We start from the raw sequence: 22,043 nt of genomic DNA on the forward strand, positions 1-22,043 counted from the left end.
TCAAAGATGATGTTGATAAGACCGAGGTAGCCTGGGCAAGAAAATTGGGAAACCCAGATATAGATGTTGATAAGGCCCTATTACTGAATAAGAAGATCTTCAGAGCTACAAACTTAAGGGCCCAGCAATATAAGACAGTATTTAATCTGTATTACACACCGGCGAAACTATTCGCATGGGGGGTCAGGACGGATGATTCGTGTCCAAGATGCGGGAATAGTCAAGCAGACCTACCTCATATGTTTTGTAATTGCAATCTCCTAACACCGGTAAAGAAAGAGATCGAAAAATTTTGGGAGGGGCTGCCAGGTCATAGGATTGACCTATCCCCTACCCTAATGATCCTGGGCACGGATTTCAACCTAAAACTTGGGAAAGAGGAAGAAGCTTTGATCTTTATATCTGTGGCCGTGCTTAGGCTTTTGATTTCGGCCGGTTGGAAGGATAGTGTGGCCCCCTCTTTCCAAATGTGGCTCACTAGGTTGCTTGGAATCCATAATATTGAGTCTGTACTGTATGAACTAAGGAGAATAAGAACTCGGGACTTTGGAAGAAGACTCTGGGCCCCAGTCACAGACTGGAGGAAATCAAAGTTGTAACAATATAATTGAAATATTTTCTTTTAGAGCCTATTAGCATTTGATTACCCGCAGAAGATCAATTATTATGAATTGGCAATAAGATGTAATTATTATGAATTTGTTTCAGTCGTATTGTATAACTTGAGCTTATATTTAATGTCACATAACTTATTGTATTGTCTAGTCGTGATTTGTTAGTGTCCTTTTTTAAGAACTGCTGCTTTTATCTCCGGATTTTATCAATAATGTTTTCTATTAACTGTAACTGCACTTATATTCCCACAATAAAAAATAAAAAAAAGACCCATTTTCTTTCGAATTTCCAGATGTGGCTTTTTTTGGAGTTTCAATTGCGGGTTCTCTTATTGGAAGGTCCATTAATGAAATGACTGAATCATACTCCCTGTCCTGATCATCAGATATTATTACTTCTTTTCTTGGATTACTCAAAGGAGTTGTTACTTCTTGAGGTATTGGGCAACTCGTTTTATCTCCATATATCGGGGTAACAGGACCTATATTCACCGGTACTGTCAATGCTTCAGTATGTAAATTAAATTGACTTATTTTCTGTACTATTTCCTCAGACTTATTTTCTGTACTATTTCCTCAGACTTATTTTCTGTACTATTTCCTCCCTAGTTTTACTTGAGGCTTCTCTCTCATTATCTTGAAGCACCCTATTAACTGACGAATCATGTAAAATTTGAGGAATTAATAGTGTTCCCATTACCGGTGCACTTGGAGTGCCTCTACTGGGTCCCCCTTGGTACGGTGGAGGGTTTTTAGTTAAGATATCCTACAACAATTCATCATCTGATTCACCATATCCTGACACACTCATGTGTTTTGTCTTTTCCTTACACTTTTTTCCTCACTGTGCCTCAGCCATTATCACTGGATATAAACCTTCTGATACCATAGCTCTTCTCAATTGCTTCATCTGCCCTTCGCGAGACTCGTGCAAATACTTGGGAAAAATCCTCTATAAGTCTTTCTGCCTCTGCATTTTTCTCGTTCAAATGACTCCGTCTCCCATTCTTCCAAAGCCTCATACTGAGTTAACCTAGGTCTTGGTTCCAAATCATTCATTCTCATCCTTAAATTCTGATGAAGTCTCCCATTACTCGTACCATGTTCTGGGAAAGCTATCATCCCCTTTTGTATATTCTATCCAATTCTCCAACCATACACAAGTATGATATCCTCTTTCCACCATCATAAAGGAAGCAGGCTTTTTGGCGGGGGAATAGGAATTCCCTCTCTTCCCAGGCTTATCTATCTTAAAGAAATTCTTAATTTTCTCTATTAATGACATTTTTCTATTTTCTCCATAAATTCTGGATAAACGATATATGAAAGAATGCTCCTTGAACTCTACTCTCTGTGCGACTCACACTAGCAGTCAAATCCGAATCCAACATACAACTCTTTTTCGGCCAATCCTGATGCGACTTCTATCTATTAACCAATCGAACTCAGGCTCACGCTCGTGGTCTGACCAATGCCAGTGCAGCCTTTTGTGATGTCAGTTTTGCTCCTTACTACTGACCCCTCCTTTACAATCTGCTTCTGTCTCACGCCCACTGTTTCAGCCAATCTCAGCACGGCTCTCTGTGACGTCAGCACAACTCTGGCGACTGACCCTCCCGTCACAAGGTAATATGAAATCTTATTTCTTTACTTTTCTTATGAAATCCGTTAGTAACAACATAAAATCATTGGCTACTCTGCCTGTTCCACTAAACAAAGGATATATTTGCAACTTATTCTGGAGTCTCAGAATTGCTCCTCTTCTACTGCGAGTAAAAACCTCTGTTTACCCTTCATTCAAGCTCGGGAGAACCCGTTACTCCTTCCGTGTTAGCCTTACTGGGAAATAAGACCAAAGTTTCACCAGCGAACCCTCTGCTATCACGCACACTGTACTTTTATACAAACTAGTCCCTAGTTAAAACTGCCAGCCCTACGTAGCTTCTCAGTATTATTCCAACAGACGAGTAACCTCACTGCAGTGTGGCTTCTGTCACCACCTTCTAATCATTTCCCCAGGATTTTCCGGACAACATAAAACAAGACTCTTTTGTTAAACCCTTAAGTGCTGCTGTCGGCCGTTGGGAGCACTACCTCCGTAGTGCTGCGCATGGCCCCAACCGTTTCTTAGAACGTTCAGCACTGGCGCTGAACGTTCGCAGGAAACGGGTTAAACATAAATCAATAATCAATATTTATCACCAAACTAGTCCATAATAACCATAACACTGTTACCAGAAAATTGATCCAGCAGCGTACCAACAACAACAGATACTCCACTACCCTATACTCACCTGGGCCCATAAACACACACTTTGTCAGTTGAGTATACCGCTGGAGTCAAAGTTTATAATTTTTTCACAGTTTTCAGGATTATTTATTTACTATTCCTATTTAACCTTTCACTGATCAAAAAGTTATTTCCTCTGGTCGATGGAGCATTAGTTGAACTTGTTGATGGTGAAAATGACATAAGCCAACTTGTTTTTTTATTTAATGAAAATAACCACAGACTCAGGAAAGTTTTTAATCTTTATCTAAATTTCAAACCCATGTGAACCATCTCAAATGCATAGTGCAGCCACCATCATTCTTAGGTGAGAAAATTCAATTAATTCATCAAACAATACTTTGGAATCATGCAATGATCAATGCTCAGAAAGGGAGAGGACATAGAGAAAAGAACCTCTGCAAATAGCGTGAAAATATATTTACCAAGAATGGTGTGAAGACCAACCCCCTGGCCAAAGGGCTGGTAAGGGTCCCCCAGGATAGATCGGGCGACAAAGACTTCAGGACAGAAATCAGGACAGGATAGATGACCTCCCTAGAATACGACTCTGACTCTCTTCCTCCTTCCGCGATATTCTTATCTAACCCAATTAAATTAGGATAGAAGGTTCTGCATTCGATTCTTCATCAGCATCTCTCCCAGCAACAGCACCTCCGCAGCAACAGCATCCCAAATTGTGCTAACTAACTAAGGCTATCTCAATTATACCTTTCGTTCTTCATGTACTACCCACTAAAGTTTCAATAATGTAAAAATACTAAATCTGATTGGTCAGGCAAGGGGGAAGATCATCACACCATGCTTACATGTCATCTAAATCAGTTTCCCCATTGTTTACAAACCCAACCCCTTAATTTGTATTTATAATTTTATTTCCCGCCCGCATTCATGTTATATTTGCAACATAATTGTATACAGTCTGAATGCAATTCCACATTGTTCTACTTTTCACCGACCGTTCCCAAGCTAGGACACTTTTGCGAACTTGACTTTCGTTTAATATTCGAGTCACCATTCTGGGTTAACTTTCAGTGTCCATGCGCAGTCGTCCCATGACTCGGCTTACTTCAGTTATACAGGAGGCCCAAATACGCACTAGTGATAAAGTCAGAAAGACATGTTACTTCAAAAAATAAATGGTTTCACTGTATACCACCCACTTCTACTCTATCCCAGTTTATTTATTAGATTTATCCCCACATTAGCTTTAGTAAAAACTACTTGATTTAGTTCAAGCCAGCAGATGCCATGCATGCTAGTCTTCAAGACTCTATTTTGGTACCTTCTGCTCATGCTCAAGAATTTCCCTCCAAGCAATAGCTCGTCATTCTGCATAGATGCAGTTGACGCATGCTCAATAAAGATTTCCCAGTTTAAAGCAGTTTTAGTCCTTTGTTCATGTTGTTGTTAGCAAACACATAAGCAAGCTTCAGTAACCCGCGATTTGATGTGGTGCACATTAGTTTTGCACAAAACAGTTTTAATAACTTGTTAGTGAGTAAAAGGAGCGGATTGCTTCCGAGCAAGTCTCTTTTCTACGAGTCCTTGCTCCATCATATGGAGTAAAGAATTCACCCACAACTTGGAGGTCAATGTCATTTGTAGACTGCTGCACCTATAATGCCAGCCACTGAATGGATCTGTAAAGCATGGTTTTAGGTCTAGCCTCACTGCAAATGCCTAAAAACCTGCTTTCAAACCTGTAAAAATAGTAGTATTTGTCAGGAAGAAAACCGCACTTTGAAATATTAATGTAATAGTTAAGTACACTTTGTTACCCACAAAGTATGGTGTCTGATCTTTAAAAGTGTCCTCCAGTGAATAGCCCCCAAAAGCTATGTTCAGCGACCAGTTTACCAGTACCAGCTGGACTGGATCTTTCTGGTGGCCTCTGCTGGGGTGAGTCCTGGCCCTTAAGTGCTGTCCCCGGGTCCTCGGAGCCGTAGATTTAACATCCAAAAGTCTGGGCATAGAAAATGTTTGGGCTTCTAGGCCACGAGAGTCATCAGCGGGACCTTGTTGTGAATGTGTCCGATTTCGATGCAACTTTGTTGGATACAGCCCCTGGCTTGCCCAACTGAAGGATTTTGAGCTCTATAATAAAAGACTAAGGGGCTGATTTGCAGTTTGGTGGAGAGGGCACTTTGTTACAAAGGCGACAGAGTACAATACTTCTAAACTCTCGGTCTTCCCACCTGATTTAGAGGTAGATGGACTGCTGGGTTAATGTTGGCAGAGTATGATTTACTTAATCAGTGTTAACATTGCTGCAACTGTCCAAGGGAGTATGGGACCGCTGAAGGTAAGCCGTCTGACCATTTACCCTATTTAGAGTGGGCTCCCAGATGGATATTTTTAAGTGTCTGTCACCTCCAGGTATATCCTGACGATGAGGGAACGTAAAAAAAATAAAAATTACCCCCACACAATGGGATAAAACTTCCATGGTGGTGTGGGAGACCATTAGTTTTTTATTTCTCAATAACCAACTGCCACTTTGGGAGTTTGTTTTTGAAAAAATAAAACTTTAGAAAAGTTTTAGGGCTGACCATGTTTTACGTAGCTGTCTGCCAAACCTTTCCTACATTGACAGGAACCGCAATAACTGTGGCACCTGACAATGTAGCTAGATGGCTCTGCGGCCAGTGGACATCTCTAAAGTTGGTGGGTGGAGAAACGCAGCATGGCAGACGTAAAGTTCTTCGCCAACCTGTCTGCCTTTACTCTGTCCACCAAACCCTTAACCAAAGTAAAATCTGATGGGAGGAACCCGTTTGTTGTATCTGACCTGTGCTCCAGCCTGGCTAGCCTGCAATTGCACCTAGGTTCCAGTCTACCATTTCCGTGGACTATAACTAGCGCTTAGTGCTTTTTTTTACACTATTTTTACTTAAAACTTAAAAAAAAATATTTATATAGTCTTATTGTTGTTCTTGTTGTTAATCTGGTGTTTCCTAATTGACAGTAACATTTTTATAGTTTTTATTTTTTTATTTATTTTTTTACTTTCTTACGGATACATTTTAAGTTAAGCCTACCTGCTCTATGCTGTTTCTTCCTGGGGTTGATCTTGGGTTACTTTAGTGACTTTTGGGGTTCTCCCCGACGGGATAGTGTTATTATTCCTTACGGTGGGCACCTGTACGCTCTGAATAATAATACACTTTCTTATAGCGTACTTGCCTCCTCCCGTCAAACTATGTGGCCTTTTGCCACAAGGCCCTCCACCACTAGGCAAATCAACCCCCATACAAGCCTGTCATCCTGAATTCTTCCACACCACCCTCAAGAGAAACCTTCCATCTCCAGCCCATTAAAGTAAATACCTGACATCCAGCTACCCTCCCCAGCACTCAGGTGCCTACTACATTATGGGGCAAGGGCTTCATCTAGACTATGTCCAGTTCATGAAGCATTCTATGTAATATTGTGTTCAGTTCTGCAGGCTAAATTTGGTGTGTTTGGTCCAGTTTTGGATGTATCGCCTGGAGTGTTTTCATCTAAAGGCTCAAAATAAGTAGTTGTAATTGCGGAGGCAGGCATACTGGAGATGTTGCATCCCATTCTTGAGCCCAGTTCTGGAGTATTGCACCTAATTCTAGAGGCTACCTTTTGGTCTAATTGTATGTGAAGCTACTGTAATAGAACCCTACCAGTGCATATCTGTATATATAAAAGCCCTTTATTTAAATAAGTGTACATATAGGGACCACAGGTTCACGTGGTAACCATATTACCAAGATACATATTAGCTAACTATACTAAATCATGCAGCAAAATATCTCACTGATTCACAATATAATGTCCCCAAATACCTGCACCTAAAGCCAGGAAGGTGCAAAAGGATATATAAGGGAGTCAGGACAAAGACGGAGAACCTCTAGATTAATCTTCATACAGTTCATTAAACCTGGACAGTATGTCATATTTTCCTATGCAAAAAGAACAATTGATGGACGGAATGCTGAAGAATCTCAAACTACCTAAACCATTGTTTTGCACACTGTGCCATTCCAGTTTAGACCCAGCCATATGCAAATCAGCCTTGGCCCTGCTCCCCATGGGAACAGTCCAGTCCGAAATGCCAGGCCAGATCCTCCTGGGACAGGAAAAAGCATTCTGGGACCGGTTTCAGGGTATCACCCCTCAACAGCCAGGCTAGTTTGACTCCAGTGGCATAGTGAGCTCGAAACCATTTGAAATAGAAAGCAAACAATTATCTAGGTTTTCCAACTGCCAGACCAGCACAGTCAAAGCACCTTTCCAGGATGTCTCCATCTTGGTACATTTCCAAAGCATATGGAAACAAGCATTTACAATGCAATAGGTCTTGCAACTGCACATTTGTAAGCTATTGGTATTGTAAATGGCAATGCCTTTTATAAAAAAATTAAAAGCCATTGTTATTTACAATACCAAAAGCAACACCTATTGCGTTGCAGAGTGCGGTGTCCGTGAAGCGGGCGCCACGCTCAATAAAGTTAAACGAGTTTGAGCTGTTGACATTGCAAATAAAAATGCCTTTTTATTTTTGTTTTCGTTATTAAAACATAGATATAAGGCATTTTCATTTACAATGCCAATAGCTTAAACTCAGAGTGTAGGCTTCGCAGGAGCAGTAGTTTTACCAACCTCTTCAAAAGAAAGGTTGCTGTAGGAGGACCAGAAGTAAGGGGTTGCAAATGCCATCTAAGAACGAAGTCTGTAGATGGTCATTAAACTAGAAGTGCAAACGTTGGAAAGTGTTGAAGTTACGTTCTGATTTTGCGGAAGATGTAATTTAGTCACCAACCGTAAGATCAAATTTACAACTCTCAAGCTTGAGACCCTTATTTGCCAGTTTCAAGAAACTGTAAAAACGACCTAGTAGCTCAAACAATTTCTTTCAGCTAAAGACGCACCATATAAATATAAAAGAATGCAATATGTGGACATTTTCACCGCGAACTGAAACTGCACATTTAGTTCCAGAAGGTATGATTACCACCAGCGTCTGGTTTAATTTAACTGCACTTTTGTAGGCATTAACACCACTGTGACCACTGAAAGCTTGCAAAGTGATCAAGAGACAACTAGTTAGAGATTTGTATGGTGCAGGTGCCAAAAGGAAGGCCATGAACACTGCTCATATGTGGAGAGATCAACAAGCCCCCAAATACCGATTTTTATATTCACACTGCAAAGTAAATGTATATCCAATGGAAAAACGCGATCTTTTGTCAATAGAAGATAAGTTAAAACCCGTCAAAGGCTGATTTGCTTCAGTTAAACAGCTCAAATCTGATGCTTCCGGTTGCGTTTTAGAGCCATGAAAGACTGTATATGCAGTGCATGAACACCCAGGAAGTCCACAGAATGAGAGGTCATGTTTAGGTCTCGCTGAGCCAGCACGCATGCGTTGCTTGGAGAGCATTTAGTATACGGGTTTTCAAAGTGCTACCCACATGATTTTGCAGGCCTGAAGTTTGAGTGCATGATGGCATGCACGTGCACAGCTGCTGCTCACACTCCCTCCTCCCTTTTTGTCAGCTTTAATCAGGCTCCTCTGCTGCTGGCATTTCCCCCTTCCCTTCTCGCCCAGCCCTTCTTGTCACCTCGGCTGGCACTCACCTCTCCTTTCGGCCGCTTTGATGTTCTCAGTAGACCGCTGGAAAACTGATTTCACTTCTCACACAACACCATGTGCCCCATACCCAGAATGGTCTTGACTCACTGCCCGGTCTGTGCATGCAGCCAGTCCACAACCCCTTTCAGCTACTATTTCATTTGTCTTTGTAGGCCAGTTCAGCAGCATATCCTTACTGCTACCAATGCTTGCTACAAGTAAAGCGCAACACAACTGCTACCCTTGAGCGTTTGTTTTGCACTTGTTTTCATTTAGCACATTGTGCACCTCTGCAATCATGAATGCAGATTTGTTGTGTGTGGGAGGCTATGTGACCTGCTTCACAAGACGCATGTTTACAAAAACATTCTACTTAGTATATAGCTTTAAATTAGTCCGAATACACCCACAGATTTGGATTGTCAAAGACAGATTTTTAAAAACATTTTTTATGTATAGTTTAATAGCGCACTGCTTTCCAGAGCACTGGACATATGTGGTATTGCTATTATACATTTAAATGGCACTGTGTTTATCGAGCCTAGAAGGATGAATAGCAGATTTACCCCTACCGGGATGTGAATTTTTGAGCAGCAAGGTACACAGGATGTCCGCAGCATCCATCCCTCATATTAATGGCGTAAAACATTGCTGCTGCTGCAAACTGTAACATTGTCACTTAATATTGGAATGAAGATAATTTCTTTAAAGTGCATTCTGCATTTAAATGCCTTCCAAGATTTGCATTCCATTATTTGCCATGTGAAAAGCCCCCACCACATTCAAAATGTGATAAGAGCAAAACGAGGTACCTTAGAGGACATGACATCCCACCTCGACACAGAGGCTTCTGGGGTGGCAGTGTGCGCACAATGTTCAATTATATTATTGGAAACATATTTTCTGATGTCTTTGTGGGGCCCAGCAGTAAGCCAGGACCCGAGTACGTTTGAACTTTGTATTGATTATATGCAGTCGTAACTAAAGGAGTAAAAGGACTTGTGTTGAACTTTGGATGAGAGCAGACTTCCTGCTACAGGGTCAACCCTGCCCATTAAACAACCCGACCCTATTCAAGCCCGTAGAGCTGCCTCCCACTCCTGTGCTTCCTCCTCTGCCAAGGGTCTGTACGTGTTTGGGCCGAGGCCCCCTTTGATTAAATAATTGAGAAGCTCCCATTACAAAAATGCTGATTTTTGTTGGGTTTTTTTTCCGTTCAAAGTCTTGTAACCCTAGACATCCCTTCATGCCCCACAGTGTTACCGTCCCTATTTTAAGGTGGAATGTTTAGTTCCGTTCTATTCTCCAGTCTGTTTGCTTCCTCCACAGTTTGTTGACCAATGTTAAGAAGCAGTGCCCAGTCCCTGCTCCCCCATGCATCTTTTAACTCCGTGTGACCTTGAAGTGATAACGGTGATCAGTGCTTTAAATGGAAAAAATAAGTGCAGGTACGCACCTGAGATGTGGATAAGGGGCCGGGTTGGGGGGCGGGGCTACGGGCAGTGCTAAGGGACGGGGCCAGAGGCACACATTTAATTTGTTTGAGGTGTAATTGGTCTTCAGACATGCACACTGCAGACAACACGCATACAAGAAGAACATACACAGGTACATAGAAGCACTTGCACACAGACAGGGTATTTAGTTCATGTGTGAGGGACGCTCTCTTGCTGCCGCTCACACACTCACGACCAGCACATGGTGCACTCTGACGCTGTCGAATGACCCATGTGCATACAAACAGCACAGTACATGCATGCAAGTAAGATAACATATGTTCATTACTGAAGCAAACTGTGTTTGTTAAAATGTAACCTTTTAAATTAGTATCACAACCTGGATTCTGTGTCTACAAGAAGCCACTAAAACAGAAGTCACAATTTCGACGGCACTATTTCCGTCCTGAAGAAGCCTTGACAGGGTTTCTAAACTGAAGCCCCCCGGTACTTTATGTTCCCAGAAAAATTAGCAACATACTGCTGGTCACTTTGAGCACAACAAGAAACGAAATGCCGGAGTGGCAAAACAGGCATGCACGACACAAAAATCTGCCACAATGCTTTTGAAGACAACCGAAACCATTATCAAACTCTCCTCCTATGGGACTAGCTGGAGAAAAGTCTGCCGATTACCTGCGGCCTTTGTACATTCTTCAATCATTCATTCAACATGTTTTCTAAATCGCACCAGCATTTCAAAGATGGCTGTCTTCGTAAGGTATGACAGAAAAAAACGATGTGTGTCGTAATTTGTGTGGTGAACGGTGCAATACGTGCACAGGAGTGGCGGCTTTCATGAAAACGTGGGCCTGGCTCCATGAAACAGGGCAGATGGAATACTAACCTCTATCACGATCATACACACACTTGGAAACATGGGTACTGATTCCTCTGCTTGACACAAGCGCAGTCCACATGGGCTACCTTTTGCCTTTCAATAAAGGAGTTAGGGGGCCCAGGCAGGTTATGAACGGTAAACTCTAAAGAGAACCTGTAGGACATGGGGTTACCCAAATCTCTAAGGGGGTAGTATGGACCAAGCGGGCAGGCCAAACTACGGAGGACATGTGAAGCACTCACGCAGTACCAACAGACGACACACCAGGCACACCACAAAAGAGGCAGGACACCAGTTTGAGTTGGAAAATTAAGAAGTTTAGTATCTCCAACCTGCAAAGCAAAAATGCATAACAGTGGTATCCTCACACGGCGCCAACTGGCACCAGAGCCAAATGTCTCAAGGGGGGATTATTTACATGGGAAGTAGGGGCTGAATCTGTAAGTCCATCTGAAATATAAAAATGTGACTCAATTAACATTGAACCTGGGGCCAATATGGCGGGGCCAATATGGCGGGGCCAACTCAGGCTCTCATCCTTAGTGAAAGGCTGTAATTGCAAAATACCATCAGCATGAGTACACACCGTGCACTATAACTCCAGACCGACCCATGTAAAGGAAACTTCAGGGCACCACAGTAAATCCCAACATACAGGAACACCTGCAATAAGTCAGCATAGGGATATCAAACATCAGGCGGGAAACATTAATATGCATTGGCATCAGTAGCATTAACAACAGGGGGTACTCTTAAACATCTATTACCTGGTCACTGTGCAGGATTAAACATGTCACTCGGGCCACCCTAAATACCTCCTCAGGCGTCTAACACTTCCCTAGAGAGGCAGTCAGCCTTAGCAGCATAACGCATGGGGATACCCACCACTAACAGGGGCATTAACACTAGGCCATAAGCACACTGGGCGCAAAACCATCGGCCTGAACAGCAACCCAGCATTAGCATAAACCCTGGCCCTAACTTGGGACTTTAATAATTCCTTGGGGGACCCAGGGGCACAGTATTGACCTCCAGCCTGCACCAGTTCACTCTTTAGGCCGTTGCCCAGTTCAGGGTATGTTTTCCCTTCAAGGTCTCTAATATGTCATGGGGGGGTGGGGTGGACACCGACCCTGTGCCCCGTTGCCCTCTCTACCCCCTCACACAGTCTGAAAAAGGCCCCACTCACCGGGTTTCTCCGGGGCTCCTCCCTTTGCGGTAGGCCAGGCACCGACAATGTGCCTCGAGGCCCCTCACTCCTTGTCTTCCAGGCTGGCTCGGGCTCTGCCATTCCCCATGGGGCTCATTGGCTACACCCCCTCTTGACTCCAGCTCATTGGGGTCCTCTGGGACTCTCACGCCAGGCCGGGGGGGGGGGGGGGGGAAGGGGCTGACACCGATACGTGCCTCGAGGCCCCCCTCCCCGGGCGACGACAGGCTGTTCCTCTCCTGGTCCCGGGCCTCCAAAGGCTTCCCCGGGCCCAGGGCCAATTTGAATGCGGCTTCGGAGGGGCTCGGCCACGCTACCAATCGCCGCACAGCAGGGGCGTGGCCTCGTGACGAGGCCGTCGGCCCCCTCCAGTTTCTGACCGGCGGGGTTGGCTCCCGCTCCGGTCGCTCACCATCGGGGCTCCCCCCTGACCACGGGGGCCCCGCACCGATACCTCCACAACTTCACCCGGGCCCCTCTCCCTCCACACGGGGACCCGGGGCTTCCGTCGGCCTCCTCCTGCGGGGGCACTCACCGGCGGGGTGGGCACCCGCTCCGGTTCACGGGCACGATCGGGGCTCCCCCCTCGACCACGGGGGGCCCGCAACGCTGTCGCTTCACCCGGGTCCCCCTCCTACCTCACAGGGACCCGGGGCTTAGGCTCGGCTCCTCTTCTCTGGCTGCCGTCCGGCAGCCAATCCCTGCGCAGCCTTCCAGCGGCACAGCCAATCCGTGCGCGACGTGGCTGGGGGCATGGCGGAAGACGTCACCGGCGCCCCAGCCACGTGATGCGGGTCAGGCCGGCTTCAGGGCCTAGCGCGGCCCTCTCCTCACATCGGCGGCCCTCTCCTGGCACTGGTGGCCGCCGCAATGTTCACCACAGCAGTGGGGAGGTCCCTCAGATACCGCGCCGGGTCACGGCGGTGATTTTCGGCGTTACCCAACCGGCGCAAGGCAGCGCCAACACTCCTCGGGCAGCGGCGATGAGAACAGCCGCAATAAGTGGTAGGCTCCCTTTTATTAATAATGCAGCAAGCGCGCCACAACGAGGGTAGGCTCCTCCAGCGCGATTCTCCTCAGCAGGATGGTGCTATTCACAGCGCACTGCTCTCCCCTCTGCCCACAACCTCAGCTCCTTCCTCGGACCACGCAGAGGGGGCAGGAAATTAACTCTTCTCCAGCACTTCGCAATTATAGTGCTTGACAGGCAGGCTTTACAGCACTAGGGGGCCACAACAGTCCCAGGGCCCAGCGCTTTCACAGGGCCTCGCAGCACCTCAGCCAGCAACAGTTCTTTTGGGGGCACAATCTTCCCCATGCGGTGCTTCAAAGGGGCCACAGCTTCGCAAGGGGGTAGACAGTCCCTCTCCTCACCTCCTGGGCGCTTCTTCCTCGCAGTGCTGGCGTGATTCCCAGTCCCCAGTGTCAGGGACCTGGGTAGGGGCCCTCCCTTGTCAGGGGCCCAGGGGACAGCAGAGGAGGGGGGGGGGGGTTTAGGGGTGCAGGGCCCATCTCACAGGCCCATGTGGCGGTAGCTCCTCGTAGCAGGTCCCCTCTCTTTCTTGTCCCAGCGCTGACTGACTCTCTGGTGGCACGTCCCCCTTACTTATACCCTCCTCCTGTTGTGTTCTATTTAGGACCCCGATCGATATTGTGACCTCATGCCCCTATACGGCTATAATCAATACATATCCCTGTAATGGCATAAACGATCAGAGCCATATTTCAGTAACTCGTCTCTGCAGCTCATTACAGTCCATGACACAGCAGAAGCCACTTCCTTAGATTCCTAGATAACACACCGAGTTCTTTCGACAGCTCAAACCCCCCAGCAACCTGGGAAAGCCCCGCTTGCTTTGTTTTGATTAGTAATAGAACTCCTGCGAGCACTGTAAGAACGACCAGTTCTTAGTGACATCTTTATTGACGTCTTATGTCCAAAAACTTACGTCAAACTCGGCACCTTTCAGGTATAAATATACCAACGTTGCCTTAAGCAAGCACACGGTGGTGGTTAATACTGGAGCAGAACAGCTGACCCTTGCAGAGCCCAGCATATGCGAGAAGCCCACGGACGCTGCCCCTCCTCCTCCTTGACGCGCTGAGAAAGACGCTGTCTTTTCTTCTGCCGAGAAAATCCAGCTCTGGCGTTTCCAGCCTACCCTTGCGGGTAACTGGGATATCGGGTCCTGAGAGGAGATACCAGACCTCCTGCATTCTATTCCAGAGGTACGGTGCTGACTAAACCCTTAGAGAGAATTCTTGAAACAAACTCTTGGCAAAACCAACTTAACTTAAACTGCTACTTACTCCCTCCCATGTGTTAGGCTTAGGTCAGGTACACCGGGGTAGGCGTAGTTAGAAGCACCAGTTGAGGTCGTTAGCCAATGTATATATGAATGTATATATTTAATTCATTTTAACTATCTTATGGCTAAGAAACCATATCAATGCTTTTACAGTATTATTTCGTAATACTCCTTTTACTGTACGCACTTTTCATAATAACAAGTCTTGCAATTGTGGCAATTCATTTCTCTTGCATGAGAAGGAAGACTGCTCAATAAATAATAACGTTTGTCCGGGAGTGCCCCCATGGTGAAGAAATGATTATGCCTGCCTTCTCACATCACATTCCAATTCAAACTAATTATATATATGCAAGGAAATGGGCAGTAGCCCAGGCACCAGCATTATATAAAAATCATGTAGGATGGGATGAGGACTCTCCTCCTCACAAAATCCAGTTAAAAAGTCAACCAACTGCACAAAGGCAGTACCCAATTAAGCAAGAAGCTACAAAACAGGTCAGGGAGATTTTAGATCAACTTCAATACCAAGGGGTGATTGAAACATGCACCTCTCAAATGAACAATCCTTTGTTTCCTGTCTCCAAACCGGACGAATCGTACCGTCTAGTCTTGGACTACAGACACACCTTAACTCATGTTGCAAAACATTTGCAGTACAAAATTCGCATAGTGCTGCACTAATGAATAACATAGTTCGCAAAAAGTACTAAACTACATTAGACATATCTAATGTGTTCTTTTGCCAAAATATTGCACCAGAAAGCAGGTACTTGACCGCTTTCTCAATAATGGGGTAACAGAAAAATTTCTGCAGGCTCCCACAGGGATTCAAGAACAGCCCAGGACTATTCTCAGCCAGAGTAACAGAGTTACTACAAATCTATGATGATGAGGCATTATCATATGTCGATGACATCTATCTCACAGACGACGACTTGGATACTCACTTGAAAAGGGTGAACACCATAATACTTGGGTTCGCAGCAGAGGGTTACAAATTCAACTTTAAAAAGTCAAGAATTGCCCATCTGACAGTCTTATTTTTAGGATACGAATTATCAAGTGAAGGAAAAAGCCTAGCGGACAACTTCTTAGAAAAGTGCTCTGTACTCCAAGCACCGAAAACGCTGAAGAACTTACAATCGACTCTAGGCTTCCTGAATTTCGGAAGAACTTACATTCTAAACTACGCAGAAAGAATTAAACCTCTCTACGAATTAATAAAACCTAATTTTAAACCAATCAACTGGACTCAAAAACACACAGAAATTTTGAGATCACTGCAAACAGACATGTTAGCAAAAACAAAATTAGAAACACGTGACAACACACGCAACCTTGTAATCCGAGTCATCCCAGGAAGATGCGGATTCACGTACCTGACCTCTAATGAGGGAGAAACGGTACCAATAGCTTACAAATCACATTTGTACACACAAGCAGAAAAAACATTGTCTCACAGAAAATACTGTGAAAGCAGTGCAAACTGCTTTAGCGAAAGAACGAGAATTAGCATAAGGCAAAAGGATCACTGTTCTCACAGCAGAATCCGCCTTCGAGGCACTATTCAGCCCAGTAAACCTGCCTACAGTGTCACTGGATCCGAAATGGATACAGTGGGAAAATTCTCTTGCTGCAGAAGACGTGAAATACTATTTCGCCCCGCACATGAAAAAACTGAATGATTTAAAATAAAAAAAAGATTATTCCTCTGCCAATCGAAATTCTACCTCTAGAACAGTACTCCTGTATAATCTATACAGACCGATTTGTACATTACAATGTAGAAGATAAATCCTACGATGCAGCCTGTGCGATTGTTAAAGGTCGCTGGCTCTGCGGTAAATTCAGACCGAAAATAACAAAAACTGAATCACTGAGAAAATGTTCGGCTCAGCGAGCTGAAATCAGATCTTTAAAGATGGCGCTTGAAAATGCCGAACGTGAATTCCCGACACTAATCGTGTGCGATTCGCATTTTTGCGTCAACTCCTACAATAATGATTTGCAGAACTGGATTCAAAATGATTACAAAGATGACACAGGTGCCACAATCAAGCATAAGATGCTTTGGAAACAAGTAGTTCTTTTACAGAAAGAACTACAAAAGACTCACGTGATACACACTCTGAGTCATCAACGTGATGGCGTTCACGTTGCAGGGAATTCATTGGCTAATAAAGCCATAGCGGAAGCCTGTAAACAGACTTCCGTAGCCACAAAAAAGCGTTCAGAAAAATACATAGACGGGGAAACCATGCTGGCAGTAAAAACGTCTTCAAAAGGCAACTGCGCAGCACTACCTGTGAACTATCCACTCAATTATACATACGTAATTGATGCAAACTCCGTTCCTTTTGCTCGAATCCCTGGAGTGGGGGATAGGGTAATTCCGAACACGATCCGGAGAAAGTTATTAATAGCAGACGCACACATGGGTGAAGGTCCAAGGCACAAACAGATAAAGGAATCTCTGACCGAATTACAAGCAGTATACTGGTGGCCGGGGATGAGCCTGCACCATTATAAATTTGTAAAGAGCTGTCCAGACTGCGACAGAGACCGCAGTAATGAGTCAAGCGGGGTAATGCCATGGCCTTGTATGAGGGTAGCATAGAGCTATCTACACATGCAATCCAGCGTCCTATTAATTGTTTAAGACTACATTTGCTTTAAAAATGTGGACCCAGCGCTCGGCTGACGCCAAAACTGTTATAAAAGATCTGCGAGTCTTTATCGGCACATACGCAATTGCCATGCTTCATTCTGACCAGGGTCCTGCTTTTAGCTCTCAAGCTTATAAGGAGGCCATGACCAGTATGGGGATTGGATTGCGATTCTCTTGTCCATTTCATCCTGAGGGAAACAGCGTAGTGGAAAGAAAAAACCGAGACATAAAGCAATCTATAACAGCCAAGGTATTAGGTTCGGGTGATGGGTGGGTCAAACATTTAATAAGTGTCCAACGTAGTCTTAACAACATGCCAAGAAATTCTCTAAAAGGTTTCAGCCCGTACGAACTATTGTTCGGAACTAGAATGCATGTTCAGGACTTAGATAGTGTTGCTTCAGTGGTAGAAGATAAAAATAAAGACTTTGACATCAAAGATCGTTTGGCTGTTTTACAGGACTTAAATGAAACCAGAAAAGCCCTGAGCAACATAAAGTTAAAACAACAGCCAACCACCACTGAAGACACACCACCTGTGTCCCAGCAAGACCTGTCTGGATTCCAAAGTTTGGGGATCTGGTCAGAGAGAAAATAGCGGTGAAGAAGGAATTTGGGCCTTCTTACAGAAAAGCAGTACCGGTCTTAGCAATCAACGGAACAAGATCAGTAGTACTACCGCCCCTTGCTGGTAAAAAGGAGAACAGAGTTGTATCAATCGACCTGGTAAAACCACAATCATGTGGCCTATAATCAACAGCAGGCCCAGTGGACTCCCAAGAAGTAAAAGAATACCCAAATTTGCAAGTATCCAAGAGGTTCAAACTGAAAGACTAATCACATTCGATAAACCTGCAGTTAATAAAAAAGGACTATGCAGAAAAGCCATGGAACTTGTGCCTCTTGAAACACAGATTGAAACAGTTCGTCATGAAATACCAGTCTACAATGATGTAGCATCAGAATGTGCTAATGAAAGCCAAATGGGAAAAACTATTCCAACAATCGACAGAACTGCATCTGGCTACTTCATCAACTTCTACAACTTTTCGGAAGATCAAAGCGACCCTGAAGTGACGCCAGAAACAAAAACTTTTAAGGAAAAAGCAACAGAACTCTTTCATCAAATCAAGGAAGCCTATTTGAATGGACCATTGTTTGAGCATTGGATTGTATCAGGAGTACTTATACTCCTACTATGCCTGATTTTAGTTTTAATTTTAGGAAAATGTATTACAGGTCAATGGACACAGCAAGTCAGAACATCAACTTAGTTCTGAAACCACACAGATCATCTCACATGGAGAAAAGAGAACTATCATCAGTAAATGTCACAGCCATTCCAATACCCGGTGGGGTAGTTTGGGACAAGACAGATTATGAAATATATGGCCCGGTCGAGATCTTGAAATATCCTCACCAGTTCAAGGTTTCATTAAGTGACTTTGTAAAACCAAGTACATTCTCTGATGATTGGGACTTTAAAAGTATAAATGATATGATGTCAGATTTGGTGTTGTCAGCAAAATTTACAGAACATGATTATTTACAAGGTTCATCTAATTATGAACAGATGTACTGTTTTTCACATTACGCAGACCACTACTTACATAAATTTGCTCAACCTAGAAATGTTTTTAAATATAACCAATGGGAACATTGTGCTACTCCACCTAAAAGCAGTTCAAAAACATTCTATGAGAAATTCCAATACTTCTTAGGGTTTAACACAAGTAATGCAGAAACATTTTATTATAAACTGTTGGATAAAACCGGGACGAAAACCATGCTGACAAATACTAAACTGATATATTCAGAAGCATTCTATGAAAAAATGATTACATTTGGTTTTGATTTCTGGAAAAATAACATTGAAACAAAAACCATCTGGGGTACAAAAGATTTGCAGGTACAAGGCCAAGAAGCTTTATTTCGAGCTTGCATGATCCCAGAACAAATAATGTTCCTGAATGACACAATTCAACAAACAACCTGTCTTCGCCTAGTTAAGATTAAAGACCTTAATAAACCGTCTATTCCAAAGCCAATACCTGATAATGCAACCACAGATATTGAGATCGACGTAACCAAAATTTTAAACGAAAACAGAACACATCCTGATTGGAAAAAGTTGTTAATCTGGGCTATAGACACGAATAACTGTCAAGATAGATTCCTGAACAAAATACAGGGGTTAAAAATGTCCAGACCAGACCCTAGATACTCCCAGAGACAACATCCAGGGATAGTAACAACATACAGTGTAGGGTAACTCTGCCTTGAATGGCTACAAACATCCACACTGGCACAAATTAAGCAACACTTGTCTTTACTTAAAGATGGTGCTGACTTGTGCGATTTCATTATGGGACCACGCAAACAGCGTCAAAACGTTTCATAGCGGCCAGCATATATGCGGCATACAACGAGGCTTGGAAAAAAACTGAAATTGAAACAGCCGAGAAAATACGAGAAATTGATCGTATTAATTTGGAAAAATCACTTTCTGTTGTGGACAATGGGTTAATGACTCTGTCCTTCAGAATATATTCACTGGACAGTACTGTATCATCTGCTATTGATATAATAGACCAGGACTTGCTAATGTTACAACATGGCCAGTCCCAATTACGTTCTATTGTACAGCTAGGATGGACGTTGCAAAATCTCCGTTCGGGCTATGTGCCATGGCGTTTAATCAACACAACGTCATTGTTTTCCATCTTTAACCTTACTGATAAACAAATCAGTTTGGCACAGAAAGGAGCAGACTATACAATCCTGAGCATCGAAAAACTTGAGAGATTACCATTGACAATGTCAGAAAGACCTGTCATTGAATGGATAATACACGGGATTATCAAAATTCCGATAACTTTCCAATTTAAAAATTGCCTTGAATGTATACGGGCAGGCCAGTATGAAAAGTTGGGTAAAGGATACATTAAGTCATCATGGAAATTACCTTATACACACACATGTTATAGTGACAGCAACAAAGATGTATTTCTTAGTGGTAATGAGTGTAAACATTCACTAAGCGGTATACTTTTGTGCCAAGGTATTAACTTACATGGGGCCTGTGTGGGTACTTCAAACAACCTTTCATGCCACCAACATGGCACACCTGCAGCACAAATAGAGCCATTCTTTAGGCAACTTTCTAACGGGAGTTACGTTCTAATAACGGATCACAGCTGTTGTGGCCTGGTGCCAGGGAAAGCATATCTCTTAAGCGTGAGTTCCATGGTCACTTGCTGTATGCAAGCATTGTGTCCAAACGGCCCTGGAGATTCAGTGACTCCGATTTGGCCTAATTTGAAAATCTCTTCTAAACGAATTGATACTTTAAGCAGAATGAAGTCTCTACTTTTGCAGACAACAGTGCCCATCACGTCATCAAAAGAGACGTATGATCTCCAAGTTGCAAGGACGGCAGCAGAGATACATGCACTTTTATCAACAAATTGCCCGGTGCATTTCAAAGAAATGCTCAGCCAAATACTAAATATGTCGAATGCCAGCGGTATCTCTTACGTATTTAAGACAGTTTTTTCGGGACTGTTAACACCATTTGAAGCGGTCCTGGGTATCTTTCCAAATTTTGTACATTCGATTTTTGGCGGCGTACCACTATTTTTGGGACTCGTAGCAGGTATTTTATTTTTGACTCTCCTGCTCCGATATGGCAAACCAAAACGCAGACATGACTCCGGCACGGATGGAAGAAACGATCCTAGCAATACGCTACCGGGAACGCATAACTAGAGTCCTTGGGATAGCTTGGCTATGAGATCTGAATATGACCTGGTTTCTTTCATTCAGACCTATATGGCAGACCTGCATCTTACCTGTGCTTCGGTGTATGCTATGCGGAGAGGAATGCGTGTTAGACACATGTTCTCGCACTACCATCAGCAATACCAATGGACGTCGATACTTTGCTAAGTCCAGTAGCGGCTCACGCATTGTGTTGTCCCCAGCGGTTACCAATCCTGATGACGGCATTCGTTGAGACTCCTGCACTACGACTAGGTGGTGGCAGTGAAGCAAGAAATGAAAGCAGCATCACCCAGGTACGACCTTCTGTGAGCATTGCTGATCCTGAAATCGATGATAGCAATCATTCTCACAACTGCCAAGTTACAGCATTATCGAACTTGGTCGAACTGTCACCTGAATATATAGACCAATTCTTTGCGAGCCTGTCTGAAATTATGTTCTCTCCTGAACAGAAACAATAACTTTTTGGGAAAACAATCCGGCACACAGTGTTCCCATGAACTCTGAATTCGACTTTCAGCTTTGAACAACAAAAGCTACTGAAAAGAGTTTTTGAATTAATTTTTTTTCCCCGCTCACCAAGAAAATATTTTTTCCAAAAAATTTACCTTTTTTCCTGGCACAGGTCCTTTGCTTAAAGTAGAACTATTCATAAAGAACAGAGCTTCTATTTTTAGTAAATCTAGAGACAAAATATAAACTCAGCCTCTAGCACATTTTTAATGCAATAGTATGTGATGAAATAGTCTCGCCCTTCTTTTCTGTATTTAGAGACATTTCATGTGTAATTATTCGCAAAGTCGTTCAACTGAATACATATGCAATATTTCTTTGAATGATTACTATGCTTGATAACGTACAGTACCAATTAATTTCCATGTATTTCAAGTACACCATTTCAAATGCAAAATGTATTTTGGGGTGGGTATGAATACACGTGCTTCTTATTGCTTTAGTTTTAGTAATTTGAAATTCGTGGAGTGGGTGTTGTGTTCTATCTAGGACCCCGATCGATATTGTGACCTCATGCCCCTATACTGCTATAATCAATACATATCCCTATAATGGCATAAACGATCAGAGCCATATTTCAGTAACTCGTCTCTGCAGCTCATTACAGTCCATGACACAGCAGAAGCCACTTCCTTAGATTCATAGATAACACACCGAGTTCTTTCGACAGCTCAAACCCCCCAGCAACCTGGGAAAGCCCGCTTGCTT

This window comes from Lissotriton vulgaris, chromosome 10 (assembly GCF_964263255.1).
Source record: "Lissotriton vulgaris chromosome 10, aLisVul1.2, whole genome shotgun sequence".
NCBI lineage: Eukaryota > Metazoa > Chordata > Amphibia > Caudata > Salamandridae > Lissotriton > Lissotriton vulgaris.